Consider the following 23,278-nt stretch of genomic DNA (forward strand, 5'->3'; position numbering starts at 1 on the left):
CTTTTGGGAAGAAATCCAAAATGAAAGTCCTTAGAAATGTTAGCAAGTGAAATCTAAATGATTCTGTCCACAGGTGGTGACACAGATGGGATCAGCAAATCACCCCTGACCAGGCGATCCCACGATCTTGTGTCTGCAGAAGCACACAGGACCCTTTGGGTCTGTCCTTGCCCCGCCACCAAGCTAGAGGAGGTGTCCCGGCATGGCCAGGAAAGCTGGCTCCCTGTGCAGCCGAGGCCCTCACCGCCCTTCCCTCGGCCACTCACCAGGCACCCGCACACCCTGGAGATAGCACTCTTGCCAGCTATGGTGATCTCAGTCCTTCTGTTTTTCCTTCCTGGAGACCAGGACCTTCCTGAGGTCTGTCCATACGGAGTTCCTCCCATGCACTCCTCAGGCCGTTTCCTCCACAGACTGCTCCCTGGGGAGGAGTGAGTCACTGGATCCGTCACTGTCTCTCTGCAGAGGGGTAGGCTGTGGTAAGAGGCTGGGGGCAGGGGCTGGGCTTCCAGAGCTGGGGGTCTCTCTAGTGTTTTCTTTGGCCCTTTCCTCATGGCTCAAGAAAAGCAGAGTTCTGTTCTAACTTGGAGCATGTCTAAGCGATGGCCCAAGCCTGGCAGGCCTCTGGTTTTCTCTGGCAGGGAAGGAGCTGTTCACAGCTTTTGGCCCTGGGAGGGCCCCATCTTTGAGGACAGGAAGTCTTCCTGCTCAAACCCCCCGCTGTGATGGGTTAACCATGGGACACCAGGAGAGGGCGCCCGAGCACCGACCAGAGCTCTCATCCTGGGGTCCCTCCTGCCACCCAGCCCCCGGCCCCCGAGCCTCTCCAGCCCTCGGACCCCAACCCTTGACTCCTGGAGCCCTGACCAGGGAGCCGGATGATAGGCTCCACGGTAAACTGCCTTTACCAAGCCAGGTAGTCATCGCAAATCATGTCTCCGCCCGGATCCCCACGTTCTTCACCTGGCAAGTGGAGATTAAACAGAAAAGTGAAAAGAGCCACCCTCCTGTCTTGCTAACCGCATGGAGCATGAGCCTGGTTGAAGCTCCGGCCAGCCGAGGCTGACGACATAGCCTAGAAAGTGCAGGGCCTTACGTGCCTACGGGCTTGTGGCTACTTTCATTGTTTAATACACGCACTGCCGGCTGGGGGGAGACAGCCAGTTGGGGGGGGTGTATCAGCCTTTAAAAGGGGGAGGTAATGAAAAATAGTTAAGATCAATTTTCTAAAGCAATAAAGAAAAACCAAGAGAGAAGTGCTAGTCGTTAACCAGAAACTCTCACCCATCTCTGTTCCTTCTGCCCGATTATAAATACACAGTTTATGGAAAAAGAGAAAAGGTAAAAATGTTTTATTGTGAAATATGGAATCAAGCCAATCATTGCAGCTACTTTGCTCTTTGATATCCCCAGTTCGGAGTTACGGTGTTTTCACACATCATTGCCAAGCGTGGGGACAGCCGTCGCTCCTGGGACCTTGTCTTGAGTCAGTCCTGACCCTGTCTCTTGTTCACAGGTGGCCTCTAGCTCCGAGGGCACGGGTCCACTCTCTTCGGTGTCACAATGACTTCCAACCCGAGTGCGGTGATGCGTTCCTTCCCGGCTCCCTTGTCCCGGTCCTCCGGCAGCATCGGTGAGCAGTTTGTAACAAGAATTAGAATCCACATTCACAAAGCGGTGACTGGGGAGGGGACAGTCTGACGGGGTTCCTGTGACAGGCCCACGGCTCATTCTCCACGACCGTCTCAAGCAGACCGCACTCTCCCCGACTGTCCTATGTGCGCTTCCATCCTACGCATCGGGGGACCCAATGTCCTGCTCCAGGAAGACGGAAGAGCAGCCACCAGCTGGGCACTGGCCTGCGAGCCTTCCTGCCGGGCTCTTTCAGAACGGGCTTCTCCCCTTCCCTCCCGTAACAAGAGGCTAGGGCTCCCTTGGAGCCCCGTGCCTTGATTTCTCCTTCTCTCTTGGATCAAAATGTCTATCTCCCCCGTTGCAAAAGAAGACCTTACTCCCAGCTGCCTGCCTTCTGCTCGCGTCCCCAGTCAGGCTTGTCAAAGAGCTTTCCACACATGTTCCTGCCCTCTCTCATGTCTCCTGACCTTAGCTCACTCCAGGTGGACGCCTGACCCTAAACCTGCTTTCTCGGCACTGCCTTTGCTGGGGTCACCAGTGGCCTCCATATTGTTAAACCCAGCAGCCACAACTAAACATCTGTCCGACTTGCCCCCTGAGTCCCTAATAGGCCGGTTGCCATCTTGTTCCTTCTTTGGTCCCTCCTTCTTGTTAACTTCAGGGACCCCATTCTACTGGTTGGCTTTCTTCCTCTGTTTCCTTTGCGGGCTTTTCCACGTTCCCTCATCGGACTGCCAAATGCCGGAGGTCTTCGCGGCTCTATGTTACATCCTTGTTTTTCTTTCAATCTTTTCAGTATAGAAAATTTCCCACATAGATAAAAATAGAAAGAATTGTATAATGAACCCTTTATGTACTCATCACCCATCTTCAACAATTACCAGCTTAAGGCCTACATGTTCATAATGGTCATTCTTCCCCTGGTTTACTTCGAGGTAAATCCCATACTACCCATTACTTCGCATGTAAACATTTGGTATATTTGTCTAAAAGATAAGGACTCTTAAAAACAGCCTTCATATCATTAACACACTTCGAGGTTATTTAACAGGTCCTTGGGTTTTCTCCTTAGGAATCTCATTGACGTCCACGGTCTTAAGCAGCTTTCATAAGCCAGTGACTCCAGGCTTACATCTTCAATCCAGATCTTTCTTTCAGCTCCAAAACTCTATTTCCAGTTCTCTATGTGACATTTCCACATGCTGGGCTTGGAGGCACCTCGGATGTAACATGTCCCAGTCAGAGCTCCTGATTTTCACCCTCACTCTGCTCCTCGTCTGGGCACCAACCCCGTCTTGGCCAATGTACCAGAACCCTAGGCGTTGTCCTTCACGACCTCCTTCATTCACCTTTACCCCCGCCTCCAATCCATCACCAGGTCCTGTAAATTCTTCCACCAAAATATATCCTGACAAGCCATTCATTTCTCTGTCTGTCTCTCCACAGTCACACCAAGCCACCGCCCTCCCTCCCCTGCACAGCAGAAGCCTCTAAGTGGCTTCATTTCTCTCACACCCTCTGCCGAGCCTCGGCTGCACACATAGCAAGTCCATGCTGGGTAGTAACATGTCAGAAGAGCCAACCGTCCTGCCAGTTAGTAAATGATCACTGCCCCAAGCCACTCCCCAGCCCAGGGCTCCACCCCTGTCCCCACCACCAACCTCCCTCCCTCTGGGAGGCCGCAGCATGGGACCTCAGCCACCTTGCTATGCTTGGAGGCTATATGCTCAAATAGTTCAACATTCCTATGGTTTATGATGACCTAAGACTTCAGGTAACTTCCCTAGTGAGGTTTAAGGGAAGATCCAGAGAACATAGTTCTCCTACCCTCCAATAGCCAGAATAATCTATTACAAAGTGTAAAGGTAGCCCTACCTTGGAGGGGAGAGGGAGTAGTGAGGGAGCTTGTAGGGGAGACGAGAGGAAATTTCGGGGTGCTGGTGATATTCTTTTCTAGAGCAGGGTGGTGATTACACAAATACGTTCACTCTATGAAAATTGATTGGGCTGAGCCCTTAAAACTGTGTACTTTTCGATCGGTCTGTTACATTTCCCTGAGTTTACTTAGAGTATATCACCCAGAATTTCCCTGTGGTTTCTGCTCAAGAGGGGAGCAGTCTCTTGATCTTACTGTTTCTCTTGTTTATATTCTCTCCAGAAGGTTCCTGTGCTGTCATGCGCTCCTGCGCCATCCCCGAGGAGCTCCGCAGTGGTCTGCCCTCCCACGCCGTGGGTCAACACCCGGAGTGCTGCTCTGAGTCCCAGCCTCCGTGAATGGATGGGGTGGAACAGGCCTCTTCTCCTCTCTCACTTCCCCTTCAGCCTCCGCAAGATCAACGACTCCAGGCTGTTCAGGCAACGGGGAATATCTTACCTCGGGGCTAGGAGAGTGTCTGGAGTTATGAGAGCCCTGACAAAGACTTAAATTCAGGCTATTCTGCACTTCCCCCTGAATCTCACGGGGTGGGGGGGGACACCTAAAGATTTGGGGCCTTACAGTAAAACCACGAAAAGCCACTCAATCTCACTGCTAATAAAGGGAAATGCAAATTGAAATCCCGGTGAGTCACCATTTCATGTCCATGAGCTTGGTAAAAATGTAAAAGTCTGATAATACTAAGTGTAGGCAAGGATGGGGTGAGTTCAAACGTTTACAAGTGGGAGTATAAATTGGCGAAATACTTTTCCGAGCAGTTTGGCAGTAGTTAGAAGGGCTGAAGCTGCCCCTGCCTCATTGCCCCAGGCGTCCCCACTTCTTGGTCTATGCCACAGCGGAGCACGGGAGCCTTGGCAGTAGGGGAATCTTCTTCTAAGATCATTTGTGACATTAAAAAAAAAAATGGGAAACAACCCGAAAATAAAATTTTGACATTGTGGCCTGTTTATTTAACAGTGACAATGAAGGAACCACAGCCACGTGTATCAACATGGTTACAAAGCCATAAGACTGAGTGGAAAAAACAAGCCATGCAAGGAACGGCTGGTATGATGCCACGGGGGCCAAGCTTGAGAACCTACAGATCGGCACTACAAAATGCACGCGGATACGTAAGTGTGCACTGGAATTATGCAAATGTTCATGCGGATGGTGAACCCTGCATGATAGCGGCTTCTTCTGGGAGGAGAAGGATGGCGGAGTAGTCCACAGGACACCCGAGCTCAGCTTTTGTTCCGTTTCTTAGAAGTGAAAATCCGAAGTAAATATGGTTTAGTGTTCCATTTGATAAAGCCAGATAGTGGCAGGATTTTTATGGTTTGTGCTTGTCTATATGCTTGATGTTTCCCGTAAAATCAATCAATTCATGCAAAAAGCTACTTAGACCTCTCCAAGAGGAGGGGGCTCCCCCCCGCCGCCCCGCTCCAAATGGCTCACCTGTCCCAGGTTCGGTCTTTGCTCCCCAGGACTTGCCCCCTCTTCTTCAAGGCACTTAGTTGGAAAAATCTAAAGCATGAAGTGGGAACGTCCACACTTCTCCCAGGCTAAGCCTCTCCGTGGAGTCCTTTCCTTAACACCACCTCGTACCCCAAGGACCTTTGGTCTGCGTGGGGGGCTCCGTGTCAGCGTGAGGCAAGTGTGCTGTTTGGGATCCACACTGGCTGGGTCTGAATGCTGGCTCTGCCACTTGTCTGCGGGACCCGGGACAAGTTGCTCCGACCTCCTGTGTCCCAGGAGGGAGGGAGCGCAGGCAGAGAGGGTGGCCCAGGCTGCTGGAGAGGGGAGCCGGGGCAGCTCCGGGGGCAGGTGACCCTCAACCTCTGCTGAACTGGGCTACTTGGCACGGACAGACCACATCCTATTTCTGTGTGGCGGCAGGAAAGGGCAACCCTCTGGCCACACAGGGGATTGAGTTATTTTAGCAGCAGTCCTTTCTGTTTCAGTCCTAACGCGTGTGCATGCTCACTGGAGGCACAGAGAGTCCGTTTAAAGCAAATTTGCTGTAGGTCGCAGCAGACCCTTGGCTGAGGCAGGAAAGAAAGCAAAGGCTCCCCAGCCAGTTGCAGACCAACCGACAGGCCCTGCCTCTGAAAACACTTTTTACACCAAGCGTTTCAGGGGATCATGGGCACGCTGTCCCCAAACCCCTACCAGGGCTCTCTGCCGAGGGCTCCAGAATGACCATGAACCCCTGGCACCCCAAGGCTCCGGCCTCTTGGAGGTGCTATGATCACATCCCTGGGGCCCCCATGGCCTGAAGAGACCCCATGGTCTCATCCATCCTGTCTGCTTTATCTACCCCTGCATACTTTCATGTGCATGGCCTTCTGTGATGCTTGTAGGCCTTGCAGAGATGGGGGGGGGGAGGGGAATAGTTATGGGTTGAATTGGGTCCCCCCCAATTCGTATGTTAAAGTCCTAACCCCCAGAACCTCAGAACGTGACCCGATTTGGGAATGGAATCATTGCTGATGGAACAGTTAAGACGGGTGGGCCCTTCTCCGAGATGATCGAGTCCTTATAAGAAGGGGAGACATGGAGACAGGTGCACACACAGAAAGCGCCCTGTGAAGATGAAGTTGGAGGTTGGAGTGATGTGTTTACAAGCCTAGGAAGGCCCAAGACCACGCTGGACACTACGGCAGGGTCATGGACAGATGCCCCCACCGTCCCCGGGGGAACCAGCCCTGTGGACACCCGGCTCTTGGACTTCCGGTACCCAGCACTGGGAGACAGTATGCTTCTGCTGCTGAACTCCCCGGTCTGCGGGACTTCTTTCTGACAGCCGCAGCAAACTAATCCAGGGACTAATATTACCCCTCTATGATGGAGGAGCTGGGGACCCCGAGAGCCGTGGCTTGCTCAAGGTCACACAGCTGCTAAGAAAACCGAGCTCACGCTTGATTTCCCCAACGCTGTCACGGGATGTTTGACGCTTTACATGAAGGAATCAGGGATTTCTTCAGGGGCCGGGAGGAAAAACATATTGCAATTTATTCTTCTATTAAGCATGACCGGCGACAACTGCTTTCTGGGTGGTCTGCTCTGAGCTGGATCTAGATGGTATTTGGGGAAAACAATACTTTCACTTATCACCTGTACAAGATCATATAACAAGCCAAATTAATGTCATGGGACTCGTCATAAAGACCGCAGCCTTTAGACATGCTGTCAGCATGCTGGGTAATTAGAACAAGTCTGGCACGTTTGGCGGCTTAATTTACGGCACCTTCGGCATTTTGGCGCGGCCTTGGCCTTCTGATCCAGGCGTCCTTTCTGCTTTATATCCTTGGGTGGGGATGAGTCTTGACTTCTTGCCTTGGGAGCAACCCCCCTGCTCCTGCGACTCTGCCGGCATTGGTTCCCACGCTGTGCTGTCGGACTGTCGGCTGGACACCTGGAGCGTGTAGGGGTGGGAAGGACAGGGCCACCAGTTAGGTCCGCAACCACATATTCCAACGCCAGCTGTCCAGCCAGAGCTGTGCGGCCTTGGCCAAGCCATTTCCCCGTCTGGGTCCTGGTTTTCCCACCAGTAAATCGAGGGGCTTGGACAGGAAGATTATTAGCTCTTTCCCGACTGGGAGGGGGGTGGGAGATCTGCAAAGAAGGTAAAAGAGGCCAAGAGCTGCGCTGGCCGACCAGCTGTTTTTTGGTGTTTAAAACTCTCATATGAAGTGGTGGGTTTTTCTCCATCATGAGCCTGAGCAGGACACCCACCTGTCAGGCACCCGTCAGCCCACCTTGGTCCCGTGATTTTGTCCGTGCTCACCTGACCCTCTTAGGTGAAAAGGGCAGGAAACATGAATTAATTCTGATTTGTATGATTTAATTGGCAAGCAACTCTTCAAATAGAAGTCTTTTGGGGTGGTCTTATTAAAAGGCATCTTTGATTCTGAAGAGGTGGAGAACAACTGGGCTGAGGCCCCCAGATTGCTGACTGCTCTAAAAGCCCGTGACCCCAGCCCTACGCTGGATTGGTGCCCTTTGGCTCAGTGATCCATTTGCGCGGGTGATGGGGAGCCCAGCATCTGTGACCCGTCTTCATCAACCACTGCGTCCCCTAACTTCCCTCCCTCCCCGAGTCATGCCATATCCTCCCTCCTCTGGTTACAACTGAAGGTCATCTGCTATGAAAGGGTTTCCATCTCTAATTTGTTGCCAGTTGCTAAGATCATCCTTGGCAATTTCTGTATATATCTTTACTTTGAGAATGACTTTTGAATACCTCTTTGTGTTGCACATGGGGTACCTTCCCCCTAAGAAGTGCGACTCCTTGAACATCGGGACAGAATTATTTACAGCCTATAACTGGATCTGTGGCCATGGATTCTTCCAGCGCGTGGCCAGGACCTCTGCCTCTGGCACTGCGGTGTCAGGATCAGGGAGGAAGAGTCTCCGAGGGTGACTCAGTGGTGGCCGGCACAGCAGGAGAGGGGCACGGTCGGAAAGCAAAGCCCGGTCTGACTGATTCTGTAAGCCGTGCTCCCTTCTCAGTGACGGCACCATGCCACGCCTGTAGGAAGTGGACTCAGGGCAGGGCTGGCTTGAAGGGGCCTAGTAACACAATATAACCTTCGTGGGGAAAGAGAAGTGCCTTCCCCAGCTCGGGAGATGTTCAGAGGAGCAGCCGGGGGGGGCAGCTTCAGAGGCAGGCAGAGCGGTCTGCTTAAGGTCTGGGCTTGGGCTGCCTCGGGCGGTCCACGTCAGGTGGTCCTGGAGGCACACTGGTGCAGCATGGTGAGCCACGAAATCGCAGACATGGCTGTCATCCATCCATTTCCCTCTTTTTTCGTAATGATAGAATTCCCTCCCTTTTGTTAAAGTTAGGCACTTAGCTGCCCCACACAAAGGCTACTTTTCTCTGGCTCCCTGGCTATGTGACTAAGTCCTAGCCAACGGGATGCGAGCAACAGTGAGGACGTTTTCTTAAAGAGAGGGAGTGTTTCTTTTTCTTCCCCTTTCCTTCTTGCTGCTCTCTGGAAGGCAGACGTGATGGCTGGTGTTGGAGCAGCAATCTTGGCCTTGAAGTGACCTTGTAAGCCACACCTAATGGGACCACAAAATAGAAAGTCTCTCTTCACGACACTGTGGGGTGTCACACCTGTCCCAATCCAACTACCTCTGGACTTCTCTGTGAGACAGAAGTAAGTTTCCATTTTGCTTAAGCCATTGTTCCTTTGGGGTTTCTGTCATCTTATCCCAAATTACAGAGAAAACTTTTTTCTTTTCTTTTTTTTTTTCAGTTTTTTTTTTTTTTTGGTAATAGTTCTGATCTACTTTTGGTGCCGGTCTGTCCTGACGCCTCTCTAACACTTGCTGGATCTCCTCTGTTTCATCCAAGAGAACATCGCACGTTGAGGCTCAGAGCCTTTGGCAGATGCTAGCATCTAACTGTAATTTATTGACATTGTTTTGTTTCTATGGTCTTTATTTTTAGGTTACCATTTACCTAAGGTAAATGATACTCTTTTCCATTTACAATAGTGACATGAGGTCACTTTCCTTTTAAAATAATTTACTTAAGCAAAACAATTGAATTGATTTGAAAGATATTAAGTGACTAAGAGTACAGGTTACGGCAGTGAGGGCGGAATCCAGGAGGCGGCTGGAGGCTGACTACAGCTGGGGAAATAAGGGTATAGATTGTGCCACTTTGGAAAGAATTATCTAAGTATTTCTTCCTTTAGTATTTTGTGGTTCTTGTTTTTGATGAGTCAAAGTATTCTTGTAGCGGAGCTCAGCTACCTAATTCCCGAAGGCAGTAATTTGATAAATACTCCCGCAGACCAAGCATGATAGATAAATAGTGTGAGCGTGGAAGCCAAACTTCCTGTGTTCAATTCTTGGCTTCTGTAATGACTAGCTGTGTGACCTTGGGCAATTACTGTGCATCTCTGTGCTCAATATCTCACCTCTATCATGGAGTTGATGATGTTGTGGAGAGGAATAAATGACCAATCGTACGTCAGGCACCAAACTGAATATCTGACATACATTCAGGATGCAGTAAATGGCAGCTGTTATGACTATGGTTATGTCTGACTTGAACACATCCAGAAGTCAGTGTTGAAAGCTTTACACTAAGCCCTTGGGTGTAGAAGAACTCTGTCCCAATGCTGAAGAAGTTTTACACCTCAAAGGTAGATTTTTCTCAGCTTTTCTACCAATATTCTTTTTCTGTTCCAGCTCTAATCCAGGATACCACATTGCTTTAATCTTCACATTGACCTTAGTTACCTCTAGTCTGTGACAGTTCCCCATTCTGTCCTTCTCTTTCATGACCTTGCCACTTTTTAGGACTATTGGTATTTTTTGAAATTTCATAGAAATTTTGAAATTTCGTAGAATTTTCCGAACTTGGTTCAGTAAAATGTTTTCTCACAAGTTTTCTCACAAGTAGGCTGATATTATAGATTTAGGGGAAGAATACTCAGAGGTGGCATGTCCTTCTCACTGCATCATGTCACAGGTATATGATGTCAATATGTCTTATTACTGGCGATATTAATCTCAAGCGCTTGGTTAAGGTTGTGTCTGCCAGATTTCTCCACTATAGAGTTAGCATTTTTCTCTTTTTATAGTCTATTCATTGGAGGAGAGCCTAAAGTCAGCCCACAGTCATGGGGGGAGAAATTAAGGTCCACCTCGTGAAGGGAGGAGTATCAAAGAATTCGTGAATATATTCCACCACAGTAATTAAGAAATATTTCGAGGAAGATATTTTGAAGTTATATCCTTTTTTTTCCTTAAACTTTCACCCACTAATTTGAGTATTCATTGGTGGATCTTGCCTGTAGCCATTGTTACTGGGATTTCCTAATGGTGATTTTCTATTCCACCACTTCATTCTACGTTTACTAGTTCTCATGAAGGAGGAGGCATCTCATTCACCCCCACCCCATTCATTTATTTATTCAAGTATTTGTTCATACCAGGATGGGCCAAAAGATATTTATTTTGTTATTTGGAGATATAATATATTGGGAGACTTTTCAGAATGGCCCGTGTCCTTTGACATGCTCCCATAATTTTTTTGAGCACTTCCTTACTTTCAGGTACTGCAGAATGCTCGAAGTTTGTCTTGTATTTTTCCTGCCCCAGCCCTGGAACAGACCACCATTTCTCCGAGGAACCCTGGTTCCTTTTCTTGGAGAGTGGTATTTAGAAACCAAGATCTGAGCACTAGGTGTTCTCATTGCTATTGGGGTGTTATTGTTTCTAAATCATTTCGGTGAATAGATTTAGGAATGTATGTATATATACTAAGTCACATGAACCCATCTCTCTCTGTCTCTCATCATCATTATAAATGAGTTTCTACTTATATCTCCAACATGAATCTAATACAACTGAATTTATTCCAGCCTTCCTTTCTCTCTCCTGTTTATTTGTAATTTCTTTCACCAATAGTGAAAATCCTTACTTTCAGGACTAATAGCAGAATAGAGATGACAGAAAAAAGAATCAGTGACTGTAAAGGTACATCAATAGAAATTATCCAATCTGAAGAAGAAAGAGAAAGAAAGATTGAAAAAAAATGAACAAAACCTCCAGGATTTGGAGGATACTATCACAGGTCTCACATCTATGTTATTAAAGTCTCATATGGAAAGGAGAGAAAGAATGGGGCAGAAAAAATATTTGAAGAAGTAATGGCTGAAAACTGCCCAAATCTGGTAAAGGCATAAATTCATAGGTTCAAGAAATCCAGTGAACCCCAAGAAAGATAAATGTAAGGAAAACCACATCTGGATACATTATATTCAGAATACTGAAAACTAGAGAGAAAGAGAATATTTGAAAGCAGCTAGAGAAAAATAACACATGACAGAGTGGGCAACAGTAATTTTGATACCCACTGACTTCTTATGAGACAATATGGAAGCCAGAAAATAGTGGAATGACATCTTTAAAATGCCAAAGGGAAAAATTGTCAACCTAGAATTCTATACCCAGCCAGTATATCCCTCAAAAAAGAAAGTGAAGTAAACATTCTTTTACATTGCCAGCAGATCTTCACTGGAAGAAAGGCAAAAACAAACTCTTCAAGCTGAAGGGAAATTATACCAGAGGGAAGCTTGAACCTCCAGGAAGGAATAAAGAACATCAGTAATGGTAAATATCTGGGTAAATATATAAAACTATTTTTTCCTTTTGATTTCTTTAAAAAACATATGATTATTTTAAAAAGAGATTAGAATAGTGTATACAGAGATGTAATACATGTGACAAGTACAGCATAAACAATGCTGGGGGTGGGCTAGTTTAAGGGATAAATGATGGTACTGTACAGTTGTAAAGTTTCTACATCTTATGAGAAATAGTGTAATAGTCACTGAAAAATCAAGGGTGTATGCTATAATCCCTAGTGCGACCTCTAAAAAACAATGTAAATATTTATATTTAACAGGCCACTAGATATATTAAAACGGAATTCTAAAATATATTTAAATGGCCCAAAGTAGGAAGGAAAGGGGGAATAAAAAAACAAAAACAGAGGAGACAGATAACAAATAAGAAAATGGCAGGCCTAATTCCAATCATGTCAATAATTAAATATTAAGGGACTAAGCACTCCAATTAATGCACAGTAATTCGCATTATGATTACCATCATTATCACTGTGGATTGCAGAAGAGTGAGGACTGGTTAATCTTTTAGAATATCATACAACCCTGAGCATTGAGGGTTTGGCTTTGGGTTATTCTGCTGCTTCTGGAAAAGCCTTCCTTGTCTCCCTACCAGGCAGGGTGCTCCTGAAGGGACCATCTGTCTGCTCCTTAAGCCCCTGCTGAGTTCCCAAGCCCGAGGATGGAATCGGTCCTGACCACATGCAGGGCATCCCAGAATCAGCACGCAGGAGGACACAACAATCATGGAATCCAACCTGGCAAATATCTCAGTTTCCCTTAATAGAAATCTCTCATCTAGATTAGTTTTTAAACAGTTATTTTTAAAGGTAATTAACAAGCACATTTGATGTTTAAAAACTGTGCAAAAAGTTTTGCAGTTAAAAGTCAGCCTCCCTCCTATCCTGGAACTAAAAATCAACAAACACAGAGTTTTGTTCTGTGTTCAGCCTGAAGCCCCTCCCGAGGGACTGTTGGCAGGGGGTGGGGTGGGGCTGGTCACACCAGCAACGGGAGCAGTTGGGTTTTACATTCTTCTCGACTCAAGCAGATGTCTGCCTCATGTTCTTTTTTTAGCCTTTGAAACCAACTTCCTGGAATCTATGTCCTCACCGTGGGTAAGCAATAATAGTATTTCAGAAAGCTTGTTTTTATGGAGGAAAATCCAGCTAAGCATAGTGGGCCTGTTCTGCCAGCTTTATAAAATACAGAATTTGCGTTAAGAGGAAAGTCCTTCATAACTGAGAGTTGAAGGAGTATGGGTGGGGAGTGTAGCTAGAAATAATCTCTGCTGGTTAAATTTAGGGATTAAAAAAAAAGCCATGGGTAAAACGTTATTCGATATTCAAATGGTTTGGAATTGTTTCTCTTCAGAGGACAGGAAAGAGAGGGAAAGTGAAAAGGTCATGGGCTATGGCTATGAACAAGTTTTCATTCCCATTCTGCCATGAATAGCGGTGGCAAATTACTAAACTCTAAGCCTCAGTTTTCCCATCTGTAAAATGATCCTGGCACATAGTAAATATCCAACAAATACAGTTTTCCTACCCAGCTCTTCCGTCTCCCTGTGTTTTGGTGTTTTCCGGTTACCTAAAATCAAACCATCCCCAACCCTAGTGGACTAAATTGACATGACATTGATTTTGCTAAGGGCTAAAGCAGCTTCTGATTATGGCTCCTGGCAGTCTCACCCTTGTCTGATCCTCTGCCCTTACGTGTGCTGGACATAGCGACTTTCTCCCAATGAATGGATATGGTGAAAATGAGGGGATGTCACTTCTGTGATCAGGTTAGAAGCCTGTGGCTTCCATCTTGCTACCATTTTTGGCTGTATTGCCATGGCTTGCATGAAGTAAGCCGCCATGTGATATGAGGCCCACATGACAGAACGGAAGGCGATCTTGCCAGCAACCACAGGAGGGAGCAGGGCCTTTCCCAGTGGCGCCTGGAGATGATTAAAGCCCCGGCCAACACCTCGATTACAGCCTTTGCAACACCCTGATGCAGAGGACCCAGCTAAGCTATGTCCAGATGCCTGGTCTACAGAGGCTGTGGGAACATAAATGTTGTTTCAAGCCACAAAGTTATGGGGTAATTTGTTAGTAGTAATAGGTAACTAATATCTCAGGAATCTGCAATTTGGAGCGGACTCACCAGGGATAGCGTGTCTTTTCCTTGTCAGCTGGGTGCGTGTGGAAGCTGGGAACTGAGATCGTGTGAAAGCTTCCTCCTTCCTTCCTTCCTTCTTTCCTTCTGTCTTTTCCTCCCTTCTTCCCTCCTGCACTTGTCTGGAGGCTAATTCTGGCTGTGGGCTAAGACCTTAGGTCATTGTTGGCCGGAACACACAAGTGTAGTTTGTCCATGAGGCTTGGCTTTCCTCCTAACAAGGAGGGAGAGAGGGAGGGAGAGAGATCACCAGATCAGACATAAGAAAGGAAGAGAGGGACAGAGAGATCGAGAGCCGGAGGGAGAGAGAGAAAGGGAGAGAGAATGGGCGAGGGAGAAGGGGAGAGCACCAGGTGGAAGCCATATCAGCTTTTCTAACTGAGCATCGGGAAGTACAACAATCCCTTCCGCTGCGTTCTCTTCTTTAGAAGAGAGACCCCAAGGGTGAGCAGTATTCAAAGGGAGGGGAATTAGATTCTACTTTTTAAAGAGGATTGTCCAAGAGTTTGGAAGAGCATGTGGGATCAGAAATAGTGCTGTCACCCCCTTTGGGAAACGCGATCTGCCACATTTGGGCCACTCAGTCTTCCTGCTTTCATCCAGTGTCCCCTGCGTCATCATTGCCTTACTCGAGTTGGCCTCCTTTAGAAAACAGTGTACCCGGGTAAGAGAAGATCTCAGAAAAGTCTTTTTCCTAAGTGGTTCCATCTGCCGAGGAATCAACTTGACCATACGCTTTCTCTGCCTTAGGAGGTCTCCCCACTTGTTCTTCTTTGAAGACACAATCGATGTGATGTGCCAAACATACTTGGGTAACCCATAACTGTGACAAGGGGGAAGCCCTGAAGGTCACTGACTCACTGAAAAGCCGCTTGCTTGATGACTTACCAGCTTTCTATGTGAGCAAATCTGCAAAGGCAGCACTTCTTGGTGAGAGAAAGAAATGAAGTAGGGGAGGGATAAGAGACAAAAAAGAGAAAGGAAAAGAGAAAGAGAGAGAGAGAGGGAGAGAGATCACCAGACCAGACATAAGAAACAAATCCAGATAGACGCGCGGGATTACAAATAGGGAAAGAGGAAAAGAATGGAAAACGTGAAATGTAAGAAAGCAATGACCCAATCCTACCCAGAATAAGGAAGTGGGTATGACACTGTTTTCAAGAAACAGCTTTATTGAAATATAACTCACATACTACACAATTCACTCCCTTAAATTGTGCAATTCAATGGTTTTTAGTATGTTCACAGAGTTGTGCAACTATCATCACAATCAATTTCAGAACATTTTATCACCCCGAAAGAAATCTTGTACCTTCTTGCACTCACTTCCCATCTCCCTCCATCCTCCCAGCCCCAGGCAACCACTAATCTACTTTCTGTAGATTTGCCTGTTGTAGACATTTCATATAAATATAATGATATAATACGCGGTCTTCTGTGATTGGCTTCTTTTGATTAGCAGAATGATTTCAAGATTTATTCATGTTGTAGCATGTATCAATACTTCACTCCTTTTTATCACTGAATAGTATTGCATTGTGTTCAGACACCACATTTTATCTATCCATTCATCAATTGGTGGGCGTTTGGGTTGTTCCCATTGTCTGGCCATTATGACCAATAGTGATGCGAATACTTCCTGTACAGGTTGTGGGCACGTGTCTTCTTCTCTCTTGGCTATATTCCTTGGATGGAGTGGAACTGCGGCATCACACAGCAACTCTATGTTTAACATTTTGAGGAGCTGATAATTTGTTTTCCGAAGTGACCGCAGCACCGTATAAAAGTTCCAACTTCTGCGCATCTTTGCCACCCCCTCTGTCTTTTGGGAGATGGCCATTCTAGTCGGTGTGATGGTTTTGATTTGCATTTCCCTGATGTTCTGAATCTTTTCATGGGCTTACTGACTATTGATAAATTTTCTTTCAAGAAATGTCTATTTAGATGCTTTGCCCATTTTAAAAATTGGGTTATTTGTCCTTTTATTGTTGAGTTGTAAGAGTTCTTTAGTAGTCTAGATCCAAGTCCCTTACCAAATACATCATTTGCAAATACAGTGTCCCATTCTTTAGGTTGTTTTCCCTGTTTTCTTAATAGTATTGTTTGCATCACAGAAGCTTGTAATTGTGATGAAGTCCATTTATTTTGTTTTTTCCTTTGGTTACTTATGCTTTGGTAGCCTGTCTACGAAAACTTTGCTTAACCCTGACCCCTGCAGTAGCCTTGAGGGTACCTCTGAAACCGAGCAGACTCCTGACAATGTTCTTGGGGCTGCTGCTCCAGCCCCACTGGCTTCCGCCAGCCGCACTCCTTCACCTTTGCCCAAATGCTGTCCTTCCCTTCTCCACCTGACTTCCTCCTATCCACCCCCAATCTCAGCTTACACATCACTTCCTCAGAGAAGCCTTTCTTCCTTCCTCTCCTCTCCTTCAGATCCCCCTTATATATTCCTATAGCATGGTATTTTTGATCCCTGTGTCCCAACTGTGATTAATTATGAGAGTAATTATTTTCTAGAGTGTCTTTCTCACTAGGTTGCAAGACAGGGCCTATGTCGTCTTGAGGGCCACTGTTGTATCCCCAGTGCGTAGAACAGTGCCTGGCATACACATACCTGTCACCCAGTAAACAACTGCAGGATAAATAACCTGCAAAGTGACCTTGAAATGTGGAGAAATGTCTTATCTCTGCTCAGTGCCCTCTCTTTAAAAGACGGAATGGCCCCCAGGGTACCAACAAGGGGAAAGTCTTCCTTATGTCCTAAGTTGAGTATATGGGCTGGGGCATTTTTCTGGGGAGAAGGTCAATAGTTTTCACCCGATTCTTCAAGAGGTCTGTGGTTTCCAAAAACTTAAGGAGGCTGGCCTGGATTTTCTCTATTGAGGTCCCTCTGCTTCAGGATTCTGTACTTTTAAAATAATGTGTTGTCTCAGGAGCCCCTGGAGTGGAGATCCAAGCAGTGGCTGGTTCCTTGGGGCCACCTGGTGGTGCTGGGGTGCATAGCATCCTTTGGGCAAAAGGAGAAACCCCCGGGGGCCAAGTTCCTGTCTGGACAAGTTATAGGAAAGGGTCTGATGCCCTCCTCTCCACCCATTCTGCACTCAGCTTCCTCTAGGCCCCCTGGGAGCCTGCATGGGAGTGCAGAGTCGGGAACCGAGTGAGCCTGGGTCTGGTCTGGGTGGAGGGTGTGCCAAGAGTGGCCTTGGTTGGAGAGGGGAGGAGTCTCTGGCCTATGGAGTCTCAAGTCCCTGGCCAGACTTGAGAACAAAGCCTGAGCTTTGTGTCTCTCAGTGGGCTTCCTTGAATCAGCTCCTTAACCCTGTTTCTATCATGAGAGGCTGGCATAGTTTATGCCCAATTCACAGAGGAGGAAACTGAGGCCAGAGATGCGATGTGACTTGCCCAAACCACACAGCTAGACAGCTGTAGAACCGGTCTCCCCACTACAGATGAACACCTCCAGCTTTCCCAGCCTCCTCATCTCCTCTCCCGGCGCCCCCAGGTTGAGCTTCCCCAGGCTCGAGAGTTTGGACTGGTCTTGCTTGCTTCTGGTGGAGGGAGTTCAGGGTGGGAAGCCAAGAGTCCAGTCCTCCAGTTCTGCTTGTCATGCAGGAGACCAACACACCAGACCCCCTGCCAAGGGCCTGGGGCAGGACATAGTGGGCGTCAGAGGACTAGACAGTAGGAGCCAGGAATGGTTTGATCCTTGGGGCATAGATCCATGAACTGTTGTTTCTGAATCTAGGTTCGGTAGACCCTGGGAGGATGGCATTGTAGGTCCCCTGCCTTCTCAGCTTGGATGCCACTTTGTTCAGCCATGCTCCCTATCTCCGCTCTGAGTTTGGAAATCCTCCCCATCTTTTCCCCTCGTGCACAGAGTTCAGGCCCTTACTGCATTGAACATTCCTTATTGCATTTGCCCGTTTACTTGTTTGCAGCACTCCCGGGCTCTGAGCATCTGGGGGTGGGAAGTGTTTGCCATATTTCATTTTGGTCCTCCTGGCAGTCAGCCTATGGTCTGGCACATGGCAGGTGTCACCAAAAATGGTATGAAATGAGAAACTGACCCAAGCACATAGTATCACATAGCGTGGTGGGGAAGTTTCTCACCTGAACAGAAATCCTGAGATGTCCAGAGTGGAGTGGACGTCCATCAGGTTCACTGGAATGACAAAAAGGAACAAGGATCCCTTGATCTAGCCTCAAATCCCTGGCAGGAGAGTGTCTTCTGGCTGCAACGGCCATGAACACTTCTGTGTCTTTTTTGGGCTATGTGGGTAGAGACTTGACCTTGTAGGATGCTGCAAGTTGGTGTTTGTGAAGTTCGCAGCAATCCCAGGGGAAGGCCTCTCTTCCAATGGTGACATTGCTGTACTTTTCCTCTGGGTCAAGAACACAGTAAACTATCAGGATTTCAAAAGTTTTAAAATATTTACTGAATTTTAAACACATCGGAAAGAATATTATACACAGGAACTTATAAAAGATATTAAAAATACAAATAAGATGAATATGCGTCTACTGTACATTAAATGTAAGAAATTGTTTTCATGTACTTACTGTTTTATATTATCATTCAATTAAAAATATTACCAAGTTTCCATTGTAATCACTTTGTAACCTCTTTGTACCCATTCCAAATCCCTTCCCCATCTCTGGAGAAATTCTGTTTATTTCTTTTTTCTTCATAACTTATTACATAGGTGTGTATTACAAACAACATATTACTTAGTTCTGAATGCTTTTGAAATTTATTTGAGTGGAATCATATTGCATGCCTTCTTTTATGACTAGCTTATTTATTTTTATTTATTTATTTTTTACTTATTTGCTTTTTTTAAAAAAAAATCAACAGTCCATGTTGGTCAATATTGCTGCGATTTACTCGTTGTCACTGCTGGAAGATATTCCACTTGATGACCAAATCATAATGTATTTATCCAGTCTCCTTTCTTTTGATTACTGTTTTGATGGTATATTTACTTTTTCTATCCTTTTACTTTTTGCATCTTTGTGTTTTAAAAATGTCTCTTGCAAATAGCTTGTAGCTCGATGATTTAAGAATTCAGTAATACGAACTTTATCTTTTCACTGGCAAGCTAATCCACTTACACTTGTGACTACTGATAACATGCAGATTTATTGATATTATTTTGCATTTTCTACTTGCTCAATTTTCTTTGTTTCTTTTATCCCCCCCACCCCCTGCTTTTTTGTTTTCTTTTGTACTGAGGACTCTCACCCACTCCCCCTCCATTAGTTTGGAGTTATATACGTTGGTTCTATCCTCTAAGTGGTTACCCTAGAAACTTTAATAAGCACGCTTAATCTAATCAAATCAAAAGCTAATCAGTGTCTTGACTCTCCTGTTCAAGGCTCATTGATTTAAGCGCAATCACCGTCTGACTTACTGTGGCAGACGCACGCAGTGATCCATGTTCCCATACAGTCCTCTCTCCTGGAGTGGGGGGGGGGGAACCTGTGACTTGCTTCTAATCCATAGAATTTGGCAGAGATGATGGGAAGTCACTGCCATGATCATGTTTCTTTATGGAGGACTCCGTGCTACCAGAAGAGAAAGGCTGCTCTGCTAGTCTTGAAGAAGCAAAAAAGGCATGTGTGAACTGTCCATGGAGAGGGCCATGTGGCAGGGAGGTGTGAGAAACTACTAAATGCCCGGAGGTCTGGGTGGTGCGGTCGGTTGAGTGGCTGACTCTTGGTTTCAGCTCAGATCTTGGGATTGAGTCCTGTGTCGGGCTCCGCACTCAGTGGGGAGTCTGTTTCAGGATTCTCTCTCTTCTTCTGCCCCTCCCCCTGCTTGCTGTCTCTCAATCTCTCAAAGAAATAAATCTCTAAAAAAAAGAAAAGAAAAGAAACCTCTAAATGCTGAGAGACCACAGGAACAAAGGGCCCTCAGTCATAAGTTGTGCGAAGATGAATTCTTTGATGACCTGAGGGAGCCCCAGAAGGATATGTTTCCCCAGGTAAGTATCTGATGAGACTGCAGCCCCGCCGACCCCTGGATCACCCTTTCTGGGGGGGGGGGGGGTGCGGGTGACATCCTGGGAATTCTCCCTGCTGAGGATACAGTTGTAACAAATGGCTCTGACGTTTGTCTTTAGTATTTGGTGTAGGGATTGGGGTGGGGAAGGCCCACCACCTCTTCTCTCTGTGACCTGAGCCAGACTGCGATTGTGATTTTGAGGTCGGCGACTATGTTTCTTCGTCTCTGAAGCCCCAAAGCCTGGCACATGGTAGGTGTGTTACATGTTAATCACCGAAAGATGTTACCCTAAGGCTGATCCGCTTGGGTTCTCTACCTTCAAGTACTTTGTCTTGTCCTCATTTAAAGACAAGGCCTGAAGAGGCTTACTGGCCCGCGCTGGCATGCTCTGCAGGGCCCTTCTCAGTTCTTTACCTCATCTGTTTAGCTCTCTGTCATGATTCCAGTTCATAAGTGGGTGCACCTGCCCCTGAATTCTTACAACATTAAGCTGAATTGATCATTTTATCATCTCAATAAGAATAGCATCCATTTAAAAACTCATTTTCTATCTGCTGAGCTCTGTGCTAAGTGTTCTAATCCTTCAACTCAGTTCATCTTTACAACATCTTTTTGAGAGAGATACTTTTATTATTACCATGTTACAAAAGATGAAATCGGGGCACAGAGAGGTTAAATAACATGCCCAGGATAACACAGCTAGTAAGTGTTGTAGGCGGGAGTTAAACCCTCCTACGTCTGACTCATGCTCAGGCTCACAGTAATTCTGATGCGGGGAGCCTGTCCCAGGTTTTTTGTTTGTTTGTTAGGCTGCAGTCTGCCACTAGGTGGTGCTACATTCCAGAGAGTGGACGGCAGCGAGAGGCAGGCTTCAGGTAGCTCCAGACCCCCGGAAAGGAGCCTGGTCTATCCAGAAGAGAGAAGGCTGGAGTGCCTGGAGGAGGTAGGGTGGGGGGACTGCACACCTCCCAAGAAGAGAAAGGAGGAGAGAGAATCCAGTACTCCAGCTGGTACCTGGCTGGCACTGCCTCCCAGGAAGCCGGCCCGCAGAAAAATGGGTGGACCAGACCACAAATGGACTGGAGAGTGGGGTCTGCAGGTTTCAGTGAGTGGTAGGAATGGACACACGTCAGGGCCACAGGCTACCAGAAAAGCAGCTTGTAAGGTCTTACTAGAGAGGGCCTGGCCATCCCGCTCTGCTCAGGACCACGGGATGCAAATTGTCAAATCCACCTTGTAATTCCAGTCCCATCTACATGGATGGCTTCCCCATCTCCCACTCAGGCCTTTAGCCACTGTTGAGTTTCAGTCCCAGGAGAGAAATGTGTAATGACTGATCCCAGACCCCGGCCTTCTGGCCCCTGCTGCCCGGCCAGCCTCTTCTTCCACACACCTCCACCCACACTCCACTCTGGCATGTTTTGGTGGAGAAACAGGTCAGTGCCGTGCCCAGGATGGGGATGGCAGGGCTCAGATGTGGGTGGGTCCCTGCAGGCTGCGGTCATGGGGGAGATTTCCTGAAGGACATGGGTTCCAGTGGGCAGGGGGCCTCCAGTTTCGTGGACTTGAGTGCCAGGCCTTGGCGTTTGGCAGTGGTTCCGCAGAGGAGGAAGAACACAGGACATCGGGGGACCCTGAGCATGACCACCTGTCTTTTTCTGCAGGGGCACATACAGCTCACGGTCTACCTTGTAAGGATGCTCTTGTGAGTGGAAGGGAGGATTATTAATAATTAGCCTGGGACAATAAGTGGAAACTGGGACAGCTATCTGGGCAAACCAGGGCCTATGGCCATCCAGCTTCTCTGCAAAATGAGTTACCTTCTAAGGGCCATCTAATTCTGACATCCTCTGATTTTTGGCCATAAGGGAAGCATGAGGCAGGAACACAGAAATGAGGCCAGAATGTCCTGGTTCTGCCACATTCAGGGATGCAGAGAAGCTTTGTGTGGAGTTCACTCATGGTCCCTGGACCTGATCAATCAATCAATCCATCTCCTGGTCCCCGGATTATACAGATCCAGTAAATAGGTATGAAGGTTCCCAGGCCCTAGAGAGTCACACAGACACAGCCCTGTCCTCAGGAGAGAGGCCAGGTCCTATCTGCCTGGTCTGGGGCCTGGTCCTGCAGTCATTGGGTCCTTCCATCCCTCCCTGATCCCATCCTAGCTCTGCCCTCAGGAGTCCTCAGCCTGTCCATTCTTCTCTTTCTGGGCTCCCAGGGCACAGAGTATGCCTCCCCTGGGAGGATTTCTAGGGAGTGCTGGGAGAGTCCCCTGTTCTCTCTGGCCCTGTCTTGCCCACCCTTCCTCATACCACTCTAGCTTCCCCATCCTAACAACCCCATGACAAATTATCCCACAGCAAAGTTAAATTGGCTGCTACATCAAATACCGTGGATTATAGGGAAAGGAAAGCACATAGCTCATTAACTCAAACCAGCTCCTCCCCCCAGACCTCATTTTTCCTCCCTCCCCCTCCATTGATTTCTGGAGAAGAGACTTGGCCGGAGGACTGCTGCCTTGAAGGGCTTTTTGGGTGAGGAGGGAACTTGAGAGCCGGGGACTGTGGTTTGGACGCTGGAGTCAGGACAGGGCATGAAATCTGCAGTCCTCACAGGGCATGGGATCCACCAGAAGAGGGCGCTGTGGCAGAGTGTGGCCCCCTTCCCTTCCAGACATAGGCCCAGTTCTGCTTCTGGACTCTTGGTGGGGAAGCAGCTGGAGGAGGGTGTTTCCTCCTTAGGCCTGTCCATGTGGAAGGAGGGGCAGATCTCTCCCTGGAGACCCTTTTTGGAGCAGGGTAGGGGATAGCTCCACCAAGAACCAGGGTCTCACCTGCTGATCTCTGAAGCTTCACTCAGCTGCAGGGACTGTGGTGTGGAAGGAAGGGGAGTTTCTCTGGATGCTGGGATGAACTTGCTGTGACCTTGAGGTGGGGATTCTGGTTTCAGCTAAACTGCATGGTTGGCACCTCCCAGGGGAGGAGGCTGTGGGAAGGAGGTTGAGGGAGCCCTGTTCAAAGACTCAAGAAAGGAAACAGGTTGGTGGAGAAGGTATGTCCTACTCCTCTATTCAAGGGCCCACCTGTGACCAATGATTGAGGATGTGGAGGAACCACCCTTTCAGAGGGTAATGAAGAATTCATCAGGCTTTTGTATCTGCCCTCCCATGACCTCCCGAGCAGAGACAATGGCAGGGCTGGGGGCCTTTGTCTCCCTCCCTACAGAGGCAGTGTCAAATGTTGGCCACGTGTGGGTGGGGAGCCTGCCTCCCTTGGAAAAGGGGTAGTCCCGTAACTTGACAAGGGGCACCAAAACCAGGGCTAATTAGCTGGAAATTAAATTTTCCATTTGGCTCGGCCGGAAACAATTGGGGGTGGGGACCTGGAGTCAGGAGAGACCTCTGGG

At 47.6% G+C, this 23,278-nt stretch overlaps 1 long non-coding RNA gene across 1 annotated transcript in view; it reads left to right on the forward strand.

The window, feature by feature from the left end:
• Positions 1-18,383, forward strand: part of LOC148108476 (uncharacterized) — a 44,121-nt gene extending 25,738 nt beyond the window's left edge. Inside the window, exons 2-5 of the long non-coding RNA XR_015727674.1 lie at positions 1,517-1,633; positions 3,794-4,683; positions 11,584-11,686; positions 12,317-18,383. This is a non-coding gene — a long non-coding RNA (uncharacterized LOC148108476). The remainder of the gene's footprint in view (positions 1-1,516; positions 1,634-3,793; positions 4,684-11,583; positions 11,687-12,316) is intronic.
• The last annotated feature ends 4,895 nt before the right edge of the window (positions 18,384-23,278 follow it).

Source organism: Ursus americanus, chromosome 19, assembly GCF_024610735.1.
Source record: "Ursus americanus isolate L20-20 chromosome 19, mUrsAme1.1.p, whole genome shotgun sequence".
Taxonomy (NCBI): domain Eukaryota; kingdom Metazoa; phylum Chordata; class Mammalia; order Carnivora; family Ursidae; genus Ursus; species Ursus americanus.